Source organism: Rattus norvegicus, chromosome 5 (genome assembly GCF_021556685.1).
Source record: "Rattus norvegicus strain SHRSP/BbbUtx chromosome 5, alternate assembly SHRSP_T2T, whole genome shotgun sequence".
Taxonomy (NCBI): domain Eukaryota; kingdom Metazoa; phylum Chordata; class Mammalia; order Rodentia; family Muridae; genus Rattus; species Rattus norvegicus.
The window spans coordinates 161,521,401-161,541,357 of NC_141538.1; the positions used below are offsets into that span (position 1 = coordinate 161,521,401).

At 44.7% G+C, this 19,957-nt stretch overlaps 1 protein-coding gene and 1 pseudogene across 8 annotated transcripts in view; one reads left to right on the plus strand and one right to left on the minus strand.

Annotated features, from left to right (window-relative positions):
- Positions 1 to 7,456, minus strand: part of Prdm2 (PR/SET domain 2) — a 110,586-nt gene extending 103,130 nt beyond the window's left edge. For 2 of the 7 annotated variants that reach the window (XM_087549476.1, XM_087549471.1), the window contains exons 1-2: positions 7,350 to 7,456; positions 3,596 to 3,677 (exon numbers count right to left, since the gene is read on the minus strand). The gene's annotated coding sequence lies outside the window, so the exon portion shown is untranslated. Of the gene's footprint in view, positions 1 to 3,579; positions 3,678 to 7,349 lie in introns of all 7 variants that reach the window. The other 5 variants (XM_087549477.1, XM_087549472.1, XM_087549473.1 and 2 more) reach the window with 3 other exon arrangements.
- A 9,908-nt stretch (positions 7,457 to 17,364) lies between these two features.
- Positions 17,365 to 17,883, plus strand: Rps20-ps11 (ribosomal protein S20, pseudogene 11; annotated as a pseudogene). Its single transcript, NR_176832.1, has one exon. The product of NR_176832.1 is annotated as a ribosomal protein S20, pseudogene 11 (transcript).
- Positions 17,884 to 19,957: the final 2,074 nt, after the last annotated feature.

A 19,957-nucleotide genomic window follows, 5' to 3' on the forward strand; every position in this document is an offset into this window, starting at 1 on the left:
CCTAAAACAACCACCAGTCAGGCACTACACCCAACATGACCCCTGCCCAGCACCATAATTCATAAGCCAGGGCACCCCTGAGATAACTTGTAAGAACAAGTAAGTGGTGGGGAAATGGAAGAGAAAAAGAAACAGAATGATGTGGGCACAGTGAAGAGAGGCAGACCTAGAGACTTGAAGGTACCTGATATGAATAGCTGGTGATGCTACCTGGGACCATGGTGGGGTCCTAGTCTGTTCTGCCACTGGAGGGACCATGCCTGGGTCCATGGCCCTGAAGCAGCAGGGATCTGTTACCGCCCTCTTCCCTCATCCCTTGCAATCTATGGCAGGCAGGAGAGCTGGTCCCAGGATCCTGAGAGTGGGAGAACTGACCATGTCCCTCACCAACGGTAACACTCAGGAGAGTGGGCCCTCTCCTCGCCAGGCAGCAGGTAGAGCTGGCCCTGGTTGGGAGTAAGGAGGTGTTCATGAGGGCATGGGAGCAGGAGAGCTGGTGGGCTCAGATACCTGTCAGGCCCTGCCCTTTGAACTGCCCACCCCAACATCCATCCCATGGATAAATTTCAGAGGGCATGAAGGGGTCAGTCCCACAGATCCCAAACTACACAAACTCCATGACACAGGGCAACAACAGGATATCCAACAGTAGGGTTCTAGTCAAAGAGTAGCACAAGTTAGAGACCTTGTACAAGTTATTACAGTGAACATGTGCAAGCAAAGAAGTGTGCACCAAGGAGTATACTGTGGGACACAACTGTGACACACTACAGCCTCCATAGTGCAACTTTTTTCCCTCTGTTGGGACAGGCATTGCGAGGGTAGAGAGCGGGTATGAGGAGATTGGGATGCATGATGTAAAATTCACTAAGAACCAAGAAGTTTCTTTTAAAAAAAAAAAAAAAAAGGAAAAGGGAGTAAAATCAATTTTTCACTACACCCTCAAAATACGAGCCTTAAAAAGAATGTCTAAAGGGAGGAACGATGTGATGGCTCATTCCAGCTGATCACTTTGAGTGACCTTTTCCCATCAGAGTTCCCAAAACAGCACTACTTATTGTGGTCAAACTCTGAAAAATATCCAGACTCTTGCTTAAGAGTTTCCTGAAAAACAAAACAAGCTACGGCAACATAGACATGGTGAGCATGTCACCCAAATCCAAGTTTTCACCCTAGGATTCCCATTCGTTTCATTTGGTCATGCTTTAAAAGCTACATGCAGCCCTTCATGTTTGTTCTACACATTGGAGAATGTAAGAAAACTCATAGCTACAATGGCTTCCTTACACTATAGGTGAGCAGCTGAGCACTGTGACTGATACCAGACACATCACCGCTAGTACAGTGCTCGGTCAAGGCACTGGCCACATGGACATCAAGATTCACCTACCACTTTAGTTGACTGGATTTCTTTTATTTGGAATGGGAGTTAACTTGTATAACATGAGGTTTAAGGTTTACACTATAAATGTGTAACAATTGTTCTCAAGACCACTTAAAAACAGTAGCAGTGGGGTTGGGGATTTAGCTCAGTGGTAGAGCGCTTGCCTAGCATGCCCAAGGCCCTGGGTTTGGTCCCCAGCTCAAAAAAAAAAAAAAAAAAAAAACCAGTAGCAATAACTACTGTTTGCAAAGTGTGTACACAGCTCTGGAGCTTAAAAAGGCCTTAAATGTATTGTTGTTGTTGTTGTTACTGTTTTTAAGAAAGATACATTTCTTCAAAATAACGTATTTGTAATTCTCAATTCAACATAAAAGTAAATGTCTATGAATTTATGATAAAAACATGAAAAAAAAACTCTTCATATTGGTCGGATATTTTCAATAAAATAGTATCCCTGATTCAGGGGTCTAGAAAACAAGAACAAAACAGGTAGGGACAGTTTTAGGAGGCTTTGGGTTCCAGGTTAAATCTGAGCTTGACCTTGTGGTAAGTGTCCTAGTTTGCTTTCTACTATCCAAACTAACTTGGGGTGGAAAAGGTCCATGCCACCTTATAGCTCACATTCCATCACTGAGGGAAGTCAGGACAGAACTTAAACAGAGATGGGGAGGCATGCTATTCACTGGCTTGCTCGGAAGGCAAACATTCCCAAAGAAAGTTACATCAGTCAAAGGGGGAAAGTGGTCCCCTCACAGACTGGCATGGAGGTCAGAGATGGAGATGCAGACACTTTTAGTCTCACTAAAGGAGGAGGACTGCGGGGGGGGGGGGGATATGTCTACAGTAAGTAGATGCAGGATTTGACTCTGTGGTAAGCATGGAACTGACTCACACTATACACAGGGGAAACATCCCAGTGAGACCTAAGGACACGGTTCCCAGCTCCAAAAAAAAGAAAAAAGAAGAAAAAGAAGAAAGAGAAAATGAAGAAAGAAAAAGAGAAAAAGAAGAAGAAAAAAAGGAAAAAAGAAAGAAAAAAAATGGCAGAGACCTAAGGACAATTCTCTCAACAAGTTACGTTCTCTCTCAAGACCTGCTGCACTGGAAATATCGAAGAAAAATGTTAGTTTTTCAAAAACATTAAACTACTTGCATTTTTAAAACTTTCTTAAATCATATAGTGCATGTGTGCATATATGTGAAGGCACCACAGGCCAAAGGGACAACTCCTGGGTACTCCCTTTCCTACTGTTGGATCCTGGAGAGCCTTAACATGCTAAACTATCTTGTTGGCCTTGCTTGCATATTCTTTACCTTGTCAGCTCAAAACACCCCAGTGAAAGGAAAGAGTAGTATTTGTCCCCGGTTTGTAAACATTAAGAGGTCAGAAGAGATGCCACCTACATCCGCATCACACACCACCACACACTCAGCTATGTGGTCCTGTGGTCCTGTCGTTCTGTATGCTGACACAGGGTTCTGCCAGATAACACAGGCCTATATGCAAACAGTACCTCCATGTCTTCTAACAGAATTACACATCTAAATTCACCCCAGGAGCTTCCGCTTCAAAACTTCTACTTGCAAATATGATCTTAAAGCCACACTTGCTGAACTATGGCAAAGTCTTTAAGTCAGAGAATCAATCTGAATGTCATTTTTAGACTTAATATACATCATCTGTCTGAGGTCCACATCATATATATATCATCTGAATAAGGGCTTGAAAAATACACAGGATTCATGCTGAAATATATACATGTTTGGGGAAATCTCACAGTCCTTTTCAAATTTTGAACACATCATTTAAATTTCCCATGAGAGTTTAATAAAGTCTTAGAAAAATTGCATGTAAGTACATATAAAATATGTAGGTTTTACCAATTTCCAGATGGGCTGCCCACAGCAATCAAGCTAACACTTCCACTTAACTTTACACATTTCAGACAAGCTGTGCCAAGGAATAATTCAGCTCTTTCAAAGCAAAGCCTAACATATAATTTGTTGCAAGGGCTACAAAATATTCTTTTCATCAAAATAGCTAAAAAACATAGATAAATTCAGTGAAACTTTTTTTATGTTCTAAGGGGCTGGTAAATGAGAACACAGTACAAGTAGGACATGAACCAAGAGGTCATTAATAAGTACTACACAGAATGAGGGGGAAAAACACATGCTTTTATCATTGCAATTACCAGGTTTACTACATACAACGACTCTAATGCATGCTTCAAGGAGGCAGGGTAGAAAGGAAAAGGCACTCCTTCATTGTACTGAGATCATTCAGATATTCCTGTAATTAAGAAAAACCACTTGTTACCAAACATGGCTCCAATAGCAGTTTTTTTTCACATATTGTATTTAATGGTGCATTCTCAATATTATTTCACAGCCAAAAGAAATAAATAAATAAACAGATAAGAGCCACAACTAATACAATCTTTACTTACAATAATTACAAATAAAGATTAGGAAACATATTTTCTTCCCCAGGTACTTTAATGACATGTTTTCTACAAAGATACATTAAAGTAAGCATTTCAAACGCCTGCTTTCCTTTGGACAAGCTTCGGTGCACAACCCCAACTGGTTCTTTTGGGGATTTTTTGCTTGCTTGTTTTAAAAAGGGAGAAAAAAAAGTAGAAAAGTACAGTTTAGCCAATCTTCAAGGAGTTGCTTCAAGTCTTATTTTCTAGAAGAATTATTTCTGTGCTATTCAGCATAATGGACCAAATGCTTAAATCATGCAATGCCTCTATGCAAATTTATTTAAATTTTATAATAATTTAATCTGCACAGGGGGAATGCTGATCCCATGTCATAAAAACTTCATAATCTCCAGGCTATCTCACACTACCATGTTTCTTCCCATAAAATGACGCCAACGTCCAACTACAGAGTTACTCTATAATCACAGCAAAAGCTAGAAGACATTTGGATGGGAAGAGCCTTCCCTTCTTCAAAGTCTAACCCATAGCATCTATCCTTGGAGTTCTTTGAGACACCACGGCTGCTTCTGTGATTCAACCACCCAACAAAGGAAGTTTCATTTAATGAGGTATTTTAGAATTGTGTCCCTCCTGATGGCAATGTCTGGTGACTTCACAGCTTGTCACAACTAAAGGAAGGACCACTGGCATCTTGTGGGGTGGGGGAACTGCTAAGCATTCCACCATGGACAAGAGTGACACCCCCACAAAGACTAATCCGGTCAAAATAACAACAGTACAGTAGCTGAGGAACAACATTTTTTGTAACTCAATCTGATATCCCTACCTACAGACGGGGTAGTTTTCCCTGACCTGCTCTAAGAAAATCATTTTTATAGCGCTAACTAAAAATTTCTCACTTCAAAAGGCAAGCACTAGGACATGACACCAGGCCTCATACCAAACACTGTAATTGCTGATAGGCAGCATACAAACTGTGAAGCACTAAGAGCACGTCAGCAGCAGCAGAAGTCATGCTCAGCAGGTAACATCCCCTTTGTACCCAGAATTCCCTGTAGATGCTCTCTGCATACAAGTCTGGCATATCCCTCAAGGTCCCATACGCACGCTCTCACTACGGAGTTTCCCAGTGAGAGCTGCAGGTTTGCTGTAGGGTTTCCCCCTTTACATATATTAAGACTAACATGAAGCTAGTCAGAAGACATGAAAATAGCAAACCATTCGTAGTGCTCTTCACCCTGGAAACTGTGAATTGACAGACCCCTGAAAGGTGTCTAAGTCAGATCTAAACTTGAAAAGATATCAGCATTCTGGAAAAAAAAATCCCCATGAATAAATAAATAGCCAATGTGAAATAATCATCAAAAGAAACTGGGTGCAGATGTGTGTGAGCTACAGACAACCACAGAGAAAACAGGGAGGTTACTCCTTAGCAAGGTAGCTGAAACAAAATCATGTACGGTCAGACACTACAAAAGCACATTTTCCAGTCCTCACATCTTAAATAAGTGCAGAATTTTAAAATTCATCATAGAGGGGAAAAAAAACTTCCAAAATTTAGTGAAAAGGCTTTAGAATCTTTATAGATCAATGTGGGACTGGTTGATGAATCCATCCACATATCAGACGGCCATTGAAGATCCAATGAAAGAACAGTTAAAGACAGACACACACAACAGCATAGCGGAAGACAAGCTACGTCAATACACACAACATACCAATTCTGTATAAACTATTATACAGAAGTGGATGCTTCTATAAATAAATATATGTGAATAAAGAAACACTCGCAGGCACACCCTGAGGGACTAGTGACAATCTGCTACAATGTTAACAATGGCTATCTGTGGAGGCGGAAGTTTATGGCCAGTTTCTATTCCTTCTTTGTGCTTTTCTGTTTTTCAACTGTCCTGCAGTGGAGACTATTTTGCTGTTTTGTGCTTACAGAGCTAACACATTATTACAAAGTTACACCTTATTATCTGGAGCACTGTATAGAAAAAAAAAAAAAAAAAACCCTTAAACCTCAATGAAGCCAACTCTTCCATCGACAAACAGCAAACATTCATTGAAGCGTTACCATTATATCCCTGGTTCTAAGACTTTTTAAATGCATCAATGGTTTTAAAGAGGGGGGAGGGGGAGCCCTGAAATTACACCAAACGCAACTGACTGTTGCTTCCAACAATGGGTTTACAGTTCTATCCCCGTGTCTTGAAATAAAGGGGGCTTATTAAATGATCTCTGAAGGTCTTCAAAGCTAGGCTGAGATTTCTCAAGAAAAAGAATTTTTTACCAAATAAAGTGCTTGTAAGGAAGCTTGGAGGGTGGCAACTGCATGCAACCTCAAAAAACAGAACTCTACAGAAAAAGAAAACAGCATAATAATGTCTCTCGGTTCCTCCTCCGAATATCTAGATGCAAACTTCTAAATCCTTTTTTCTAATACCACCATGGGCAGGAATAATCAAACTGTAGTCTGTGCTATCGTAGGTTAAAAAGAACCATTGGAGGTGGGGGGGTTGCCTCTGCTGTACATATGACTTTAAAGAATAATCCTGAAGTAAACAAAAAACTTTAAGACACATTTTAGTCATGTTCTGGGGACATTTTGTACTAGAAACAAACGTTCCCCGGGTTTGATGAAAGGGTCCTAGGGGCAAGGAACTGAAATTCCGCAAAAGGCAGTTCATGTGTCAAATACACCCAAATCCTCAATACACGAAACATGGGGGTGGGGGAACCCCATTTCTCTAGGTGCAAATTCCAGCTGGGTAGTAAGGGGCAACGTGACTTCCCGGCTATCTGTGGGATTGTTTCCCCAGCTCGAGGCCCGACCTAACGGTCCCAGGCCGTGGGCGGGTGCTTCACGCGTGGATCGTGGAAGAACACTGACCTGTTAGGTGTATTGCGTGTCTCACTTGTCACCCTCGGAGACATAGTAGACGGATCTTTTAACTAATCAAAACCAGTCATATGTATGTTAGTGCACACCTGTGACACATGCACATATGCACCAGTGGGTCGATGGGGAACACTCGGGGAAACCACTGCCAGGTTTAGAGCACAGGGAAACTATACGGGGAAACACAAAGGCTCGAGGCACAGAACCAAGTCGAGGATGCGGATGCGCTCAGACACTCAGCTGGGACACAAAAGAGCAGAGATCAGCGCAGCCCTGCGGATGGGGACCGCCCGGGGCCCACGTGCGCTCCCCGCCGACCCCGCAGCCGCGCACCCCGAGTCCGCCGCGTCGCCACAAATCGGACCCCAAACTTGGCCGCAGGGACTTAAGAGTCGCCGGGCGGGAGCCTTCGCGCCGCCTCTCGTCGGCGCCCGCCAGCGCTAGCCACTGGTTCCTGGCGGTTCGGAGGAAGCTCGAAGGGGGCGCGTTAGCCCGCCCCGCAGTCCCCTTAGCGCCCGGCCCTGTCGCCCCCGCCGCGGTGGCCACACTCCTCACTGACACCAAGGGACATTCCCGGAGGCCCGCCCGCCCCGGCTCCGCCGCTCCTCACCAGAGCGCGACGTGCCAACGCTTCAGCGAGCCCAGAGCCTCAGCCGCCGCCGTCGCCCTGGCGCCCGCGGCCGCGCCGCCGCCATCTTGGCTTCGGCCGGAAGTGACGTCGACACGGCACCCGCAACCCCGACACCGACCCCACGCATAGCTCGTGGCCTGCGACCCCCAAGGAGCTTAACACGACGGCCGGGCGTGACCCTGACGGACTTGTGTCGCCCTCTCTGTCAATCACTGGTTCTCCACTCGTCCCAGAGCGTTCCCTCGAAAGGAAGCCCGTGTCGCCATTGCCTGGACGGCCTGACCACTATAGAGTTATGACTGAGGAACTCATATTTTCCTCAGCGAATCCACCCCCCTTCAGCCGATCTGGACTGACTGGCATGGTAGCGTACACTTTAATCCTCAAACTCGAGGCAGAAGCAGGCAAATCTATATAGTAAGTTTGAGGAGAGAGAGAACCACACCCTGAGACCTTGTTTCAAGCAAAACGAGCAGAATCCACTTTGAAGGCCACTATAACTCTGTCAGGCAAATAGTCTACTTAGATTGTGTGCAAAGGACCAGTGTAGACACACACACACACACACACACACACACACACACACACACACACACACACACACACACAGAGCGAGACTTGAACAAAGCAGATACAACTGGGTCGCTGTGTTCATCCTTACCAGGAGGCATTTGCCAATTGTCAGCCATGGGCCTAGGTCAGTGCCAGGGCTCTGTGGGGCAGAGCACGGCCTTCACCTTGCCCTTGGGAACTGATTCACTATTTACAAACAAGTGAGCAGTGGTACATAGTGGAGATAGATTATGTTGAACTCACTTCTGACATCCCAGAGAAGAGGTTTGACAGGAGTACGGTGGCCGATCAATCTGAAGTTGAGGAGAGAAGAAAATTACAGTTGTCACATCTAGATGGCATCTAAAGCCATGAGTATTTCAGGATAAAGCTATCCTCCGAGAAGAAAGGGAAAAAAAAATCTAAATGTAGTGGGCCATATTAGTCCTCTGTGAAAAGGATCTAAAGAGTAATAGATAATGTATTATGTCCAAATGTGTCTCCGAAACTTTGGAAAGACCAGACAAGTTGATCAAATGTACCTGTCGTTTAGAAAGCATGTCAACTGACGTGGATTGTGGTATACTCTGTAAAGGGCTGGTGATGTGGTGATCATCTCGTCAGTATTGTTGGCAGGTGCAAACGAGGTCTGGATCGCCACAGAGCCCACGGAGAAAGGAAATAAAAGCTCAAATGTTCATTTATTTCTCTCACTCTTCAAGGAAGAGTTTATAAACCTAAGAGGTACATGCAACCACATCACTAGACTATATATTATTATGATACAGTCTGCCATTGGAGTTTGCCCTCTTTACTTGAATAACACCTTCCAACTAAGAACATGCGTCAAAATCATCTGAGGTAGTGGGGGAGAAAAAAGGAGACCACCACCCTCACCTACCACCAAATGGCCACAGTCATCATTTTAAAAGAAAAAATATATATGCCCCCCTGGCATCCAAAAGAATGCAGGAGAAAAATAGGGGGCTGTCAAATCGAAAAGGACATGGAAAAACCAGAGAGCACCATGCCAAGAAGTCAGTGGCTGTTCTTCCTGTCTTTAATCTAAAATGACAATGTGTTGTTGTAAAAATATAAAAAATAATAAAAGTAACGTTTTCTTTTATTCCCCCTAGGTCAGGCACCTCAGTGCCCCAATATATCTGGATATCTTTTTTTTTTCTTTTTTCTTTTTTTTCCGGAGCTGGGGACTGAACCCAGAGTCTTGCGCTTGCTACCAAGCGCTCTACCACTGAGCTAAATCCCCAACCCTGATATCTGGATATCTTAATTCTTAGCAAAGCATCTTACCCATTCTGCTCCATCCCATATCACACTGCTAAAGGCCTCTCTCTGAGCCATCAGTAATCTCTCTACCTATCTAGCTCCCAAGGCAGGTTTCCATACCAGAAACACGCATCCTAACTCCAAGGCGACCCAGACCAGCCGCCCCACACTCCATTACACTTAAATCTACACATGAAAGAACACACAACACAGTAACCTTACATCCAATTGATAAGATATAATTGCTCACCTAAACATACAAAGCCCAGTACCATCCATCCCTTAAAAACATTTGTAACAACCTTTAAAGTTACAGTGTGGAATCTTAACGTCACCCGCCATATTGTCCTGCCATGGCTCCTCTCCCTCTTCCTCCTGTCTCTTTCTCCTTTCCCTTCCAGTCTCTTCCCCTTCCTTCAAACTTTTCTCCCGCCCAACCTTCCTTCTTGTCCAATGACAGGTCTCCTTCTATCCTGTTCCTGCCCTCACCTGTATTTTACAATTTAAATGGGGAGAAGGTTCTGGTGAAGTCACCTGATTCCTGAGTACTGAATAGGCTGCTGTCCGTGGGGCAGTGGAATTAGCATCAAAATACAGATAACTCCAGGGCAAACCACAACAACAATGCCTTTCCCCCCAGTTTCAGATTTGATACCTTGAAACAACAGAAAATTAATCTCCTTCAAATGTAGAGGTTAGAGTCCAAAGTCAGTATCAGTAGGCTAAGGCTAAGGTGTCAGTAGGACCACACTTCCTCTAAGGCTTGTAGGGGAGACTGTTTTCTTCTTCCAGCTTCTGGTGACTGCCAACATTCCTTGGCTTGCCACTGTGCCACCCAACTCTTAGAGGCCAACATCTTCATACTCTTTTCCCCATCTTCACCTCACTTTCTCCTTTGTAGGTAGTGAAATTTCCCTCTGTTCTTTCTTAAAAGAATATATACCGTTGCACGGAGGATACCCAGCTAAACCACAGTTGATCTCTTCATTGCTTAGTCATACCCACAGAAGCTCTGTATGAGGCAATGCTTGAAGATTCAAGGGATTTAGTTGAGGTCCGGTGCTTAGAAACTATTATTTGGCCTACCACACTGAGTATCTTCGGTTATTCTAAACACCATCTCTAACCAGCCATTGTGTACTTTTAATCTGTGTATTTTGTTTGGATGTGTTTCAATTCTGTAAACTGTGGTACTTCCCAGACTGAATGCTATGCTTTATAGTTTATCTGTTGAATTAAAAAAAAAAAAAGCTATGGAGATGTCAGTGAAATTTCATTAGTGATGATTAGCTGTAAGATATACTAAATACTATTGTTTTCCTTCTTTGAAATGATAGAATGCACTGCTAATGAACAAGGGAAGGGATTGAGATGCTTTAATCAGAATTCATGATCTATTTGTTAGGAGATGGGAGTATAGAACACACTCACTATCAAAGTCTGCACCATGAGTGAAACTCCATGCTGCACAGGTCACCTGGCTCAACTCTGGTCACTTTTGCACATTATGCGTTAACATGGGCACATGCTTCACTGAACACCCAGAACAATGTCTAAGCACTAAACAGATAATTTTTATAGGGGGAAAATGGCCTCTCCCTGAGGGAATAGATTAAAGCAATTATATATAGCCCAAACATTATATTTTATATTTTTTTAAAAAGTGATTATAATTAAAGCCACAGCAATTTCTACAGAATTGCCTCTTAAAAGATTAAAAACTTTATAGGTAAGACTAAAGACTTTAAACTACAGTATCTGTGACAATGTAAGTGGACTTAAGATTCCCTGAATGACAATACTTGTTCCCTGCTAGGTTCCATTCTCGACATTGTACATGGACTGTGTCACGTTCATAATAGCTGTGTGTGGTGAACTCATGTACACTGTGGGAACTAAGGCCAAAGTGGATGAAGACGTTGCCCAGTTAAGAAATGAAACCAGGGGGTTGGGGATTTAGCTCAGTGGTAGAGCGCTTGCCTAGCAAGCGCAAGGCCCTGGGTTCGGTCCCCAGCTCCGAAAAAAGGAAAAGAAAAGAAAAAAAAAAGAAAAAAGAAATGAAACCAGGTTTTTAGCTTGGGCAGTTCAGCTCCATAGGAAGCAACTTGGTGCGCGCGCACACACACACACACACACACACACACACACACGAGAGCTAGACCAGAAGTTACTGTGGGCAAATACTGTGTGTGTGTGTGTGTGTGTGTGTGTGTGTGTGTGTGTATGTGTGTGTATGTATATATGTATGTATGTGTATCTGTATATATGTGTGTGTGTGTGTGTGTGTGTGTGTGTGTGTATGTATGTATTGCTCTCAAGCATAAGTTCTAAGGTAAATATTATCTTGATGGCCAGTCCAATCACAATTATTAACAGTCATCACATTCAAGATCACCACACTTTCTCAGGACTTGAAATAGGTAAGGGACAAATGTGTATGTGTCTGTATGTCTGTCTGTCTATGCATAAAGAGTGCTAGGACTGATGAGGTAAGTCTACAATCATATCTGTATGGGAGGCCAAAGCAGGAAGATCCTGAATTCAAGGACATCATAGGCTACAGAGGAAGTACAAGGATGGACCAGGCAATCTTGTGAGCCCCTTCCTAGCAAGTGTACTACCCTAGATTCAATCCCTAGCATGGCAAAGTATAAAGCGGTATCTGCATTAAAAGAGCACGAGCATCCTAAACGTTCTCCCTAAATGGTCAGGCAAGAATAGCTTTGCGAAGAACAGAAGTGGTCCCAGGCTCTGAAGAAACTGTCTCATAACCTTACCTGTTCAGGTAATGAATGCACTGCTCTCCTTAAAAATAACTAAATGAAACCAAAACAGAATCTCTTCTCTTATGGATACGAACTATTTCTCAACAAGAAGCAGTGTTTCCTTGGTTTGGTGACTTTGCCCCTCTCGCCTTCCCTCCCTCTGCCACATCATTTACCCAAACAAGAATGACATCTTTCACAATCACACGAGCCACAAAAAGATGTGAAGCTTATCTTCTAGATACTCCTGAGTTAAAAATGAGTGAACTTCAAAGCTAGACGTTCTAGGGACAAAGGACACATCTTGCTGTATGACAAACACTTGGAGCTACACGGTCTCATAAAACTGCTGCAGCCTCACCATGTAGCTGCTACTCACAATGATGAAGCTGAACACAGGGCAGGGGCATGGAAGGCATCTGTTCTGAGCGTCCTCCCTGCTCTGACACTGTGTCAGCCTGGCCACAGCATTGACAGCTGCCGGTTACAGAAGAGGCTGAAACTGAGATTCATTGTTGACAGACAGCTAGTGGCAAGCCACAGGCAGAGAGAAGGACCTGTGTGTGGTGTCCAAGTCCAGAATGTGTCCACTGCTCATGAAGCTTCTGATCATGAAGACACTCCAAGGCACTGGAGACCAAGACACTATCCCAGCTCTGCAAGAATATGGAGTCAAGGCTGGAGGACTGGACTTAGCAAAGGCAACTTACAGCACAGTCAGGGCTTAGAACTGCACCCTCCTGCTATTGCCATGCTCCTGGAGGGCTGGCTTATGGGAGAGGGTTCTTTTACATGTGTGTGCATGTAATGTATTATGCGGAGTGCAGGTACGAGTGCACATATGTGCATGTGGAAGCAGAGGCTGGCATCGGGTGTCTTTCTTGACTGCTCTCCACTTTAGTTACTGAGGCAGAGTCTCACACTGAACCTGAAGCTTGTGTTCAGCTAGAACAATTTAGCAGCTAGCTTTGGGATCCCCTGTCTCAGCCTCCAGGGCACTGGGATGTTTGGTGGACGGCCACATCACCCACCATTTACACATATTGGGGGGGGGGGATCCAAACTCAAACCCTCCTTCTTCTCCAAGTACTTTACCAGCTCAGCCAGCCTCCTGCCTCCTGCAGGGGTTTTACTTCATTTTGTTTTGCTTTGGTTTTGTTTTGTTTTGTTTTGTTTTGTTTTGTTTTGTTTTGTTTTGTTTTGTTTGAGGCGGTCTCCTACTGCCCAGGCTGGGCTCAACCTTACTAAGTGGCTGGAGATGACCTTAAAATCCTCCTCCCGTCTCTGTCTCTAGAATGATAGGCATGTCCGCCACACCTGAACTCACGGGCAGCCCCCACACCACCAAAATGCAGCACTTTTTATAAAGAAGAGGACTAGAAAGATGGCCCGGTGGTTAAGAGCACAGGCTTTTCTTTCAAAGACCAGAGATCAATTCCTGGCACCATCATAGCGGCTCACAATAACTCTAGTCCCAGGGGATCTAATGCCCTCTTGGAGCCTCTGTGGACACCAGGCATGCACCGAGCGCACAGACATGTGAACAGGCAAAACACCTATACACATACATAATAAAGTCAATACATTTTTTAAAATAAATTTTTTAAAAAAGAATAAAAAGAACAACTCCAATATGAAAAAAAAAAACCAGTAACAGTTCTAGCAAAAAATGACCTTATTCTATCCCAAATGAAGCCAGACATCGTCATCTTCATTTCTCCCTCGCAGCCTTTGAGCCAAACACATTAAAAAATGAGCTAAGAGGCCCAGCCATTCCCACACAGCTGCCCCTAAGTAGCCCTTTTCGCTTCTTTCTCAGAAGCTGCAGTGTGCAGAGCTCAGAGGCCTTCCGTAGTTTGCTCCCAAGAACACAAAGGGCAGTCCTCGATTGCAGAATTAATTCACCAACACCACCACCACGACGGCATGAATAAAACATACCCGCTGATAACAAAGAGAAAGTGAAATGTTTTCAGCGGGGAAATGGCGGCAGTGTGGGAGGAAGCAGAAGATTAATCGGGTGCACAAATCCACAGGCCACACGGGGAGGTGAGTTTTCCTCCTTGGGATGGAAGCTGTCCCCTCTGCATTTGAGGGGTAACTGCAGACAGGATGACCCGTCCTCTACCTTCTGGTCCTTTTTAAAACATCCTCGAAAGGGGTTGGGGATTTAGCTCAGCGGTAGAGCACTTGCCTAGCAAGCGCAAGACCCTGGGTTCGATCCCCAGCTCCGAAAAAAAAATCCTCGACATAAACCATCTCTACACAGGGGGCGCCACTGCTGCAGACGAGCTGTCTGCTGTCTCTAGAGCCCCATGCTTTGGGAACGAGTGGTTGGTGGGTTTTTTGTTTTGTGGGTTTTTTTTTTGTTGTTGTTGTTGTTGTTGTTGTTGTTGTTGTTGTTGTTGTTTTTCTGTTTTTCTGAGTGTCCCCCATTACAATTTCTACTCTGCATCCGTAGTTTGCCTTTCTTTGTTGGGAAATCTTCCTTAGTGATGTGGCTTTTGTAGACAACGCAGTACTTATGACAAAGTCGCTGGTTTAAAGCCTACGCAAGTGTTCTCTCACCAGTCTGCAGGCATGGGGATTCAGACGGATAACCTGCTACACGTCTCTCTCCAAATCCCGGGTTTCCCTCCGTACTTCTCAGCGTGTGGACCACATCACTTCAGAGCCTCTGTCTGTCTTCACAAAGGCCTCTCTGAAAGAATACCAGTCACTACACTCGAGGCTCACCCTAGATGAGGATGGTACTCATGAGTTGTATCTGCAAAGACGATATTGAAAGGTCACATTCCGAGGCCACTGAGCACATGAATGTTGGAAGACACTTTGTAACCCAGAAATAGAGCCCACATGCGTCATTTCTTCTTTCCGTGATCTCATTACAACCTGTATCTACAACTACCTGTGTGCTGTCTGTCTGCGGCGATGCAATTCCTGAACGTGTGTGTCTTATACCCCAAAGGTATCTTCCATGAGAGAGAAACAATCGCATCACATCTCCATCGTGTTTGAGTGACAGGCACACGCCTTCCTCATAGATACTGTTGAATAACAAACACAGTGCTGTTTTGTCATTTAAAAGGCAATCTCCAGGCTGGAGAGATGGCTCAGTGGTTAAGAGCACCGACTGCTCTCCCAGAGGTCCTGAGTTCAATTCCCAGCAACCACATGGCGGCTCACAACCATCTGTAATGGGATCTGCTGCCCTCTTCAGGTGTGTCTGAAGACTCATATACATTAAATAAATAAATCTTTAAAAGTCGATCTCCAGAACAGAAATATTAGCCACAGCCACGGCTGGGGTGAGGCTCAATAGTAGAGTCCTGGTTTAGCTAGATTCAGTCCTCTACCCTGGGTAAAATAGAATATGCCCTAAATTCTTCTTTCTTCTGTCCTTCACCCTGGCCAAAGGACTGACATGCTGATTTCCTTATAAGGGTCAACCTAAAGAAATATAAGTTCTTTGGCAGTCGTGATAAGAATGCGTCACATTCCTTTGTAACAAAGGTCATTTGAACAATATAAGGCCACCATACAGGTTTTAGAGGCAAGGCAGTGCTCATCAGGGCCGAAACCCCAGAGCAGGGGGTTCATAGACACTGGCATCAGTCCCTGTGGGCCAGTGACTAACTTTAACTGTGAAACTGGGTGAGACTTCTTAGCTTAAGGGGACATTTTGCAAGAGCAACAGCAGTGTCATCAACGACTAGAGGGCAGGGGTGGCCTCTAGTCAGACATGGCCAGGCAGGCTGCTAAACGAACATTCTACTTGGTACAGGAAAACATCTTCCTTATCCTAGGGATATCTGACTGCAAATACCTCCACTGTTCACAGAGCTGTGCTGGATAACTACGTTTGATTTTCCTGCTTCACCTTGAGGTGTTTTTGCTTCACTGGAATATGGAGCCCGGACCCGTGCAATTGACCAGTTTTTATTCTTCTTCCCATCTCAAGAGCCCTTTGCGTTTTGTGTGTTTGTTTTCCTTAATCCCTCCCCGAGGCGGTTTGAATAAGAAACATCCTCTGTGGTTTTGAGTATTTAAAAACTCGGTCCCCAACTAATGGCACTCTCTGGGGAGCTTTAGGGTATATATTTTTTCTTTTTCTTTTCCTTTTCTTTTAATTTCTTTTTTTTTAAAGATGTATTCATTCATTATATATAAGTACACTGTAGCCGTCCCCAGACACACCAGAAGAGGGCATCAGATCTCCTCACAGATGGTTGTGAGCCACCACGTGGTCGCTGGGAACCGAACTCAGGACCTCCGGAAGAGCAGTCGGGTGATCTCAACCGCTGAGCCATCTCTCCAGCCCTTCTTTTAATTTCTTATTGGTTATTTTATTTATTTATATTTCAAATGTTATCCCCCTTTCCGGTTTCCCCTCCTCAACCTCCCTATTCCATCCCCCTTCCTCTTACTTCTTTGAGGGTGCTCCCCCACTCACCCACCACCCACACCTGCCTCCCTGCCCTGGTATTCCCCTACGCTGAGGCATGGAGCCTCCTCAGGACCAAGGGTCCTCCCTCCCACTGATGTCAGTTAAGACCGTCCTCAGCCACATATGCAGCTGGAGCCATGGGTCCCTCCCTGTTAGGACAGAGAACTGTTTTGCCAGAAGAAGTAAGTCGCTGGGAAAGGCTTTGATGTTAAAAGGCTAGTTTACCTCTCTCCGCTTCTGGGTGGGGCTTGAGAATGTGAGCTCACAGCTTCCTACTCCTGCCACTGTGCCCGCCTATCACAGAAGACCCCTGCCCTTCAGAAATCCTATGCCCAAATAAACCTTTTCTTCAATAAGTTGCTTTTTTGTCACCCTTCACGAAATACTAGTGTCACAAATGTTAGTTTATATCCTGTACAAAAATCTGTGAATTGAACACTCTAGACGAAGCTAATCCTGTAGGTAAGACGACAAGAGCTTTTGGGAGAACGGCCTCAGGGACTGTGGTCAGTGTTACAGCACTTGGCTAGCCTGCACGAGACCTGGGGTCTAACTCCAGCAAGGGAAAAGAGTGGTATGAGGTTGGCATGGTGGTGCTTGCCTGTAATCTCAGATACTAAGGAGGTCAACCAAGCCTGAACAACATAGTGAGACTTTTCTTCTTTTTAAAAAATGGTATATAAGGGGCAAGTGGGGAGAGGCATTTCAGTGCAGAGAAGGATGGGAGAGTACAGGAGGGGAGACAGATAATAGCTCTAAAGATTTTGCACAAGGCATATAGAGACCTAGTGTTTTTTAAAAGTCAAATATATGAGGGGTGTGTGTGTGTGTGTGTGTGTGTGTGTGTGTGTGTGTGTGTGTGTGTGTGTGTGTGTGTTTAATAAGAGTTACCCTACACTGAAGCCACAGGTTGCTAAGGGCCAGGTGTAAAATACATCTTCTTGCTTTCCGAGACCTGTGGTGCGTGCTGTGGAGCCTTGTCAAGTCTGCTCTGTCCTGACTCACCGCTGTTCGCTCCTGCTGAGGAACAAGTCGGTCAGGAAGCTACGCCTCAGCCATGGCATTTAAAGATACCGGGAAGACTCCCGTGGAGCCCGAAGTGGCGATTCACCGGATTCGAATCACGCTCACCAGCCGCAACGTGAAGTCGCTGGAAAAGGTTTGTGCGGACTTGATCAGAGGCGCAAAGGAGAAGAATCTGAAAGTGAAAGGACCAGTGCGCATGCCTACCAAGACACTGAGAATCACTACCAGAAAAACCCCTTGCGGTGAAGGTTCCAAGACGTGGGATCGTTTCCAGATGAGAATCCACAAGCGACTCATTGACTTACACAGTCCTTCAGAGATTGTTAAGCAGATTACTTCCATCAGTATTGAGCCTGGAGTGGAGGTTGAAGTCACCATTGCAGATGCCTAAGTCAACTGTTTAAATAAATTGACTTAATTGTTAAAAAAAAAAAAATACATCTTCTTAAACTGTTAGTCCGGTGTGTCCTTGAGACCCTCCCCCACAAACAGTATAGGCTGCTGTTCTTGCTCTTCGTTTTTATTTTGTTTTGTTGTTTTTTTGTTTTTTAATCTTTATTAACTTGAGTATTTCTTATTTACATTTCTATTGTTATTCCTGTTCCTGGTTTCTGGGCCAACATCCCCCTAACCCTTCCCCCTCCCCTATATGGGTGTTCCCCTCCCCATCCTCCCCCCATTACTGCCCTCCCCCCTACAATCACGTTCAGTGGGGGTTCAGTTTTAGCAGGACCAAGGTCTTCCCCTTCCACTGGTGCTCTTACTAGGCTATTCATTGCTACCTATGCGGTTGGAGCCCAGGGTCAGTCCATGTATAGTCTTTAGGTAGTGGCTTAGTCCCTGGAAGCTCTGGTTGGTTGGCATTGTTGCTCATATGGGGTCTAGAGCCCCTTGCTCCTGGTTTTTAATGGTCAAACTCTGCTACTGAGGATACCACATGCTTTTGTCACAGGTCCTGGGGGAATTTGGCTGATATTGACCAAGAAGTTTCCTTGCTTCTAGATAGATTGTCCAGTAGCAGAGAATGCTAAACAGCCTCTTCTAGGTAGGAGAGGAAAGTTACCCAGCTGAGAACGTGCGGTGCTCCAATAATGGCTACCTGGTAATATGTATCCCATAATGCAATGGTGGTATAAATGTTACAGGATTAACCCGTTACTCTCAAGCTGGCTTTAAGGCCTGATGCATAAAAAGGAACTCCTTTGCGATGGTTTGCATAAGCTTGGCCCAGGGAGTGGCACTATTAGAAGGTGTGGCCTTGTTGGTGGGAGTGTTTCACTGTGGGGTGGGCTTGGAGACCCTCCTCCTACCTCCTCCAAGGATGATGAGTCTGTTTCTGGCTTCTTCGGGTGCAGATGTAGAACTCAGCTCCTCCTGCACCATGCCTGCCTGGATGCTGCCATGCTCCCGCCATGATGATAATGGACTGAACCTCTGAACCTATCAGCCAGCCCCAATTAAATGTTGTCCTTCATAAAACTTGCATGGATCATGGTGTCTGTTCACAGCAGTAAAACCTAACTAGGACAATGTTTGGACTGTAAATCTGGCCCAAAACCATTGGCTGAGGAGGTAATGGGACCCAGGGGTAGAAGACCTACTATTATTTTGCTAAACGGACTTATTATCAAACTGACCTCTAAATTCCTATCTCTCAACCCAAAGATTGCTGCAGCTCGAAGAACTCATTAAGTTTCTTTGTGCAGTGGACAGCAACTCCCAGAGTCAACAAAAGGACAGGAAATAAGTGTCAATGGAGTGTTCAACCAGAAATGGGACATTTGTATCACACCCTCTCGCCCTGGAGATGCACAGGCCTTCCCAGAAGAGGGTATGGAAAGATTGTAAGAGATAGAGATTGAGGGCTGGAGAGATGGCTCAGTGCTTAAGAGCACTGACTGCTCTTCCAAAGGTAATGAGTTCAATTCCCAGCAACCACATGGTGGCTCACAACCATCTGTAATGGGATCTGATGCCCTCTTCTGGTGTGTCTGAGGACAGCTACAGTGTACTGACATAAAATAAATAAACCTAGAGAGGGAGAGAGAGAGAGAGAGAGAGAGAGAGAGAGAGAGAGAGAGAGAGAGAGAGAGAGAGAGGCCAGAGTAAAACAATATCTTTAAGACTGCTGCACTCTGGGGGTTGGGGATTTAGCTCAGTGGTAGAGCGCTTGCCTAGGAAGCGCAAGGCCCTGGGTTCAGTCCCCAGCTCCAGGAAAAAAAAAAAAAAAAAAAAAGACTGCTGCACTCTTGACTTCTGTGACCGCCTGCACAAGACCTACACAAGCTCAAATAAATCACCATTCCAGTATGAAGGGACAAAGAGGGCCAGGCACTCCCACCACAGGTAAGGAGTCGTTGACCATTGATGACTTCTAGGAGAGAGATACTCAGTTTTCTTTAGGGGTGTGTGGCCCCTGGTAATCCAGTGAATGACACATCACATGCACGAGGATATGAGCACTACAAACTGAACTTTGTGGACTATGTTTTTTTTCTCCATCTTTATTA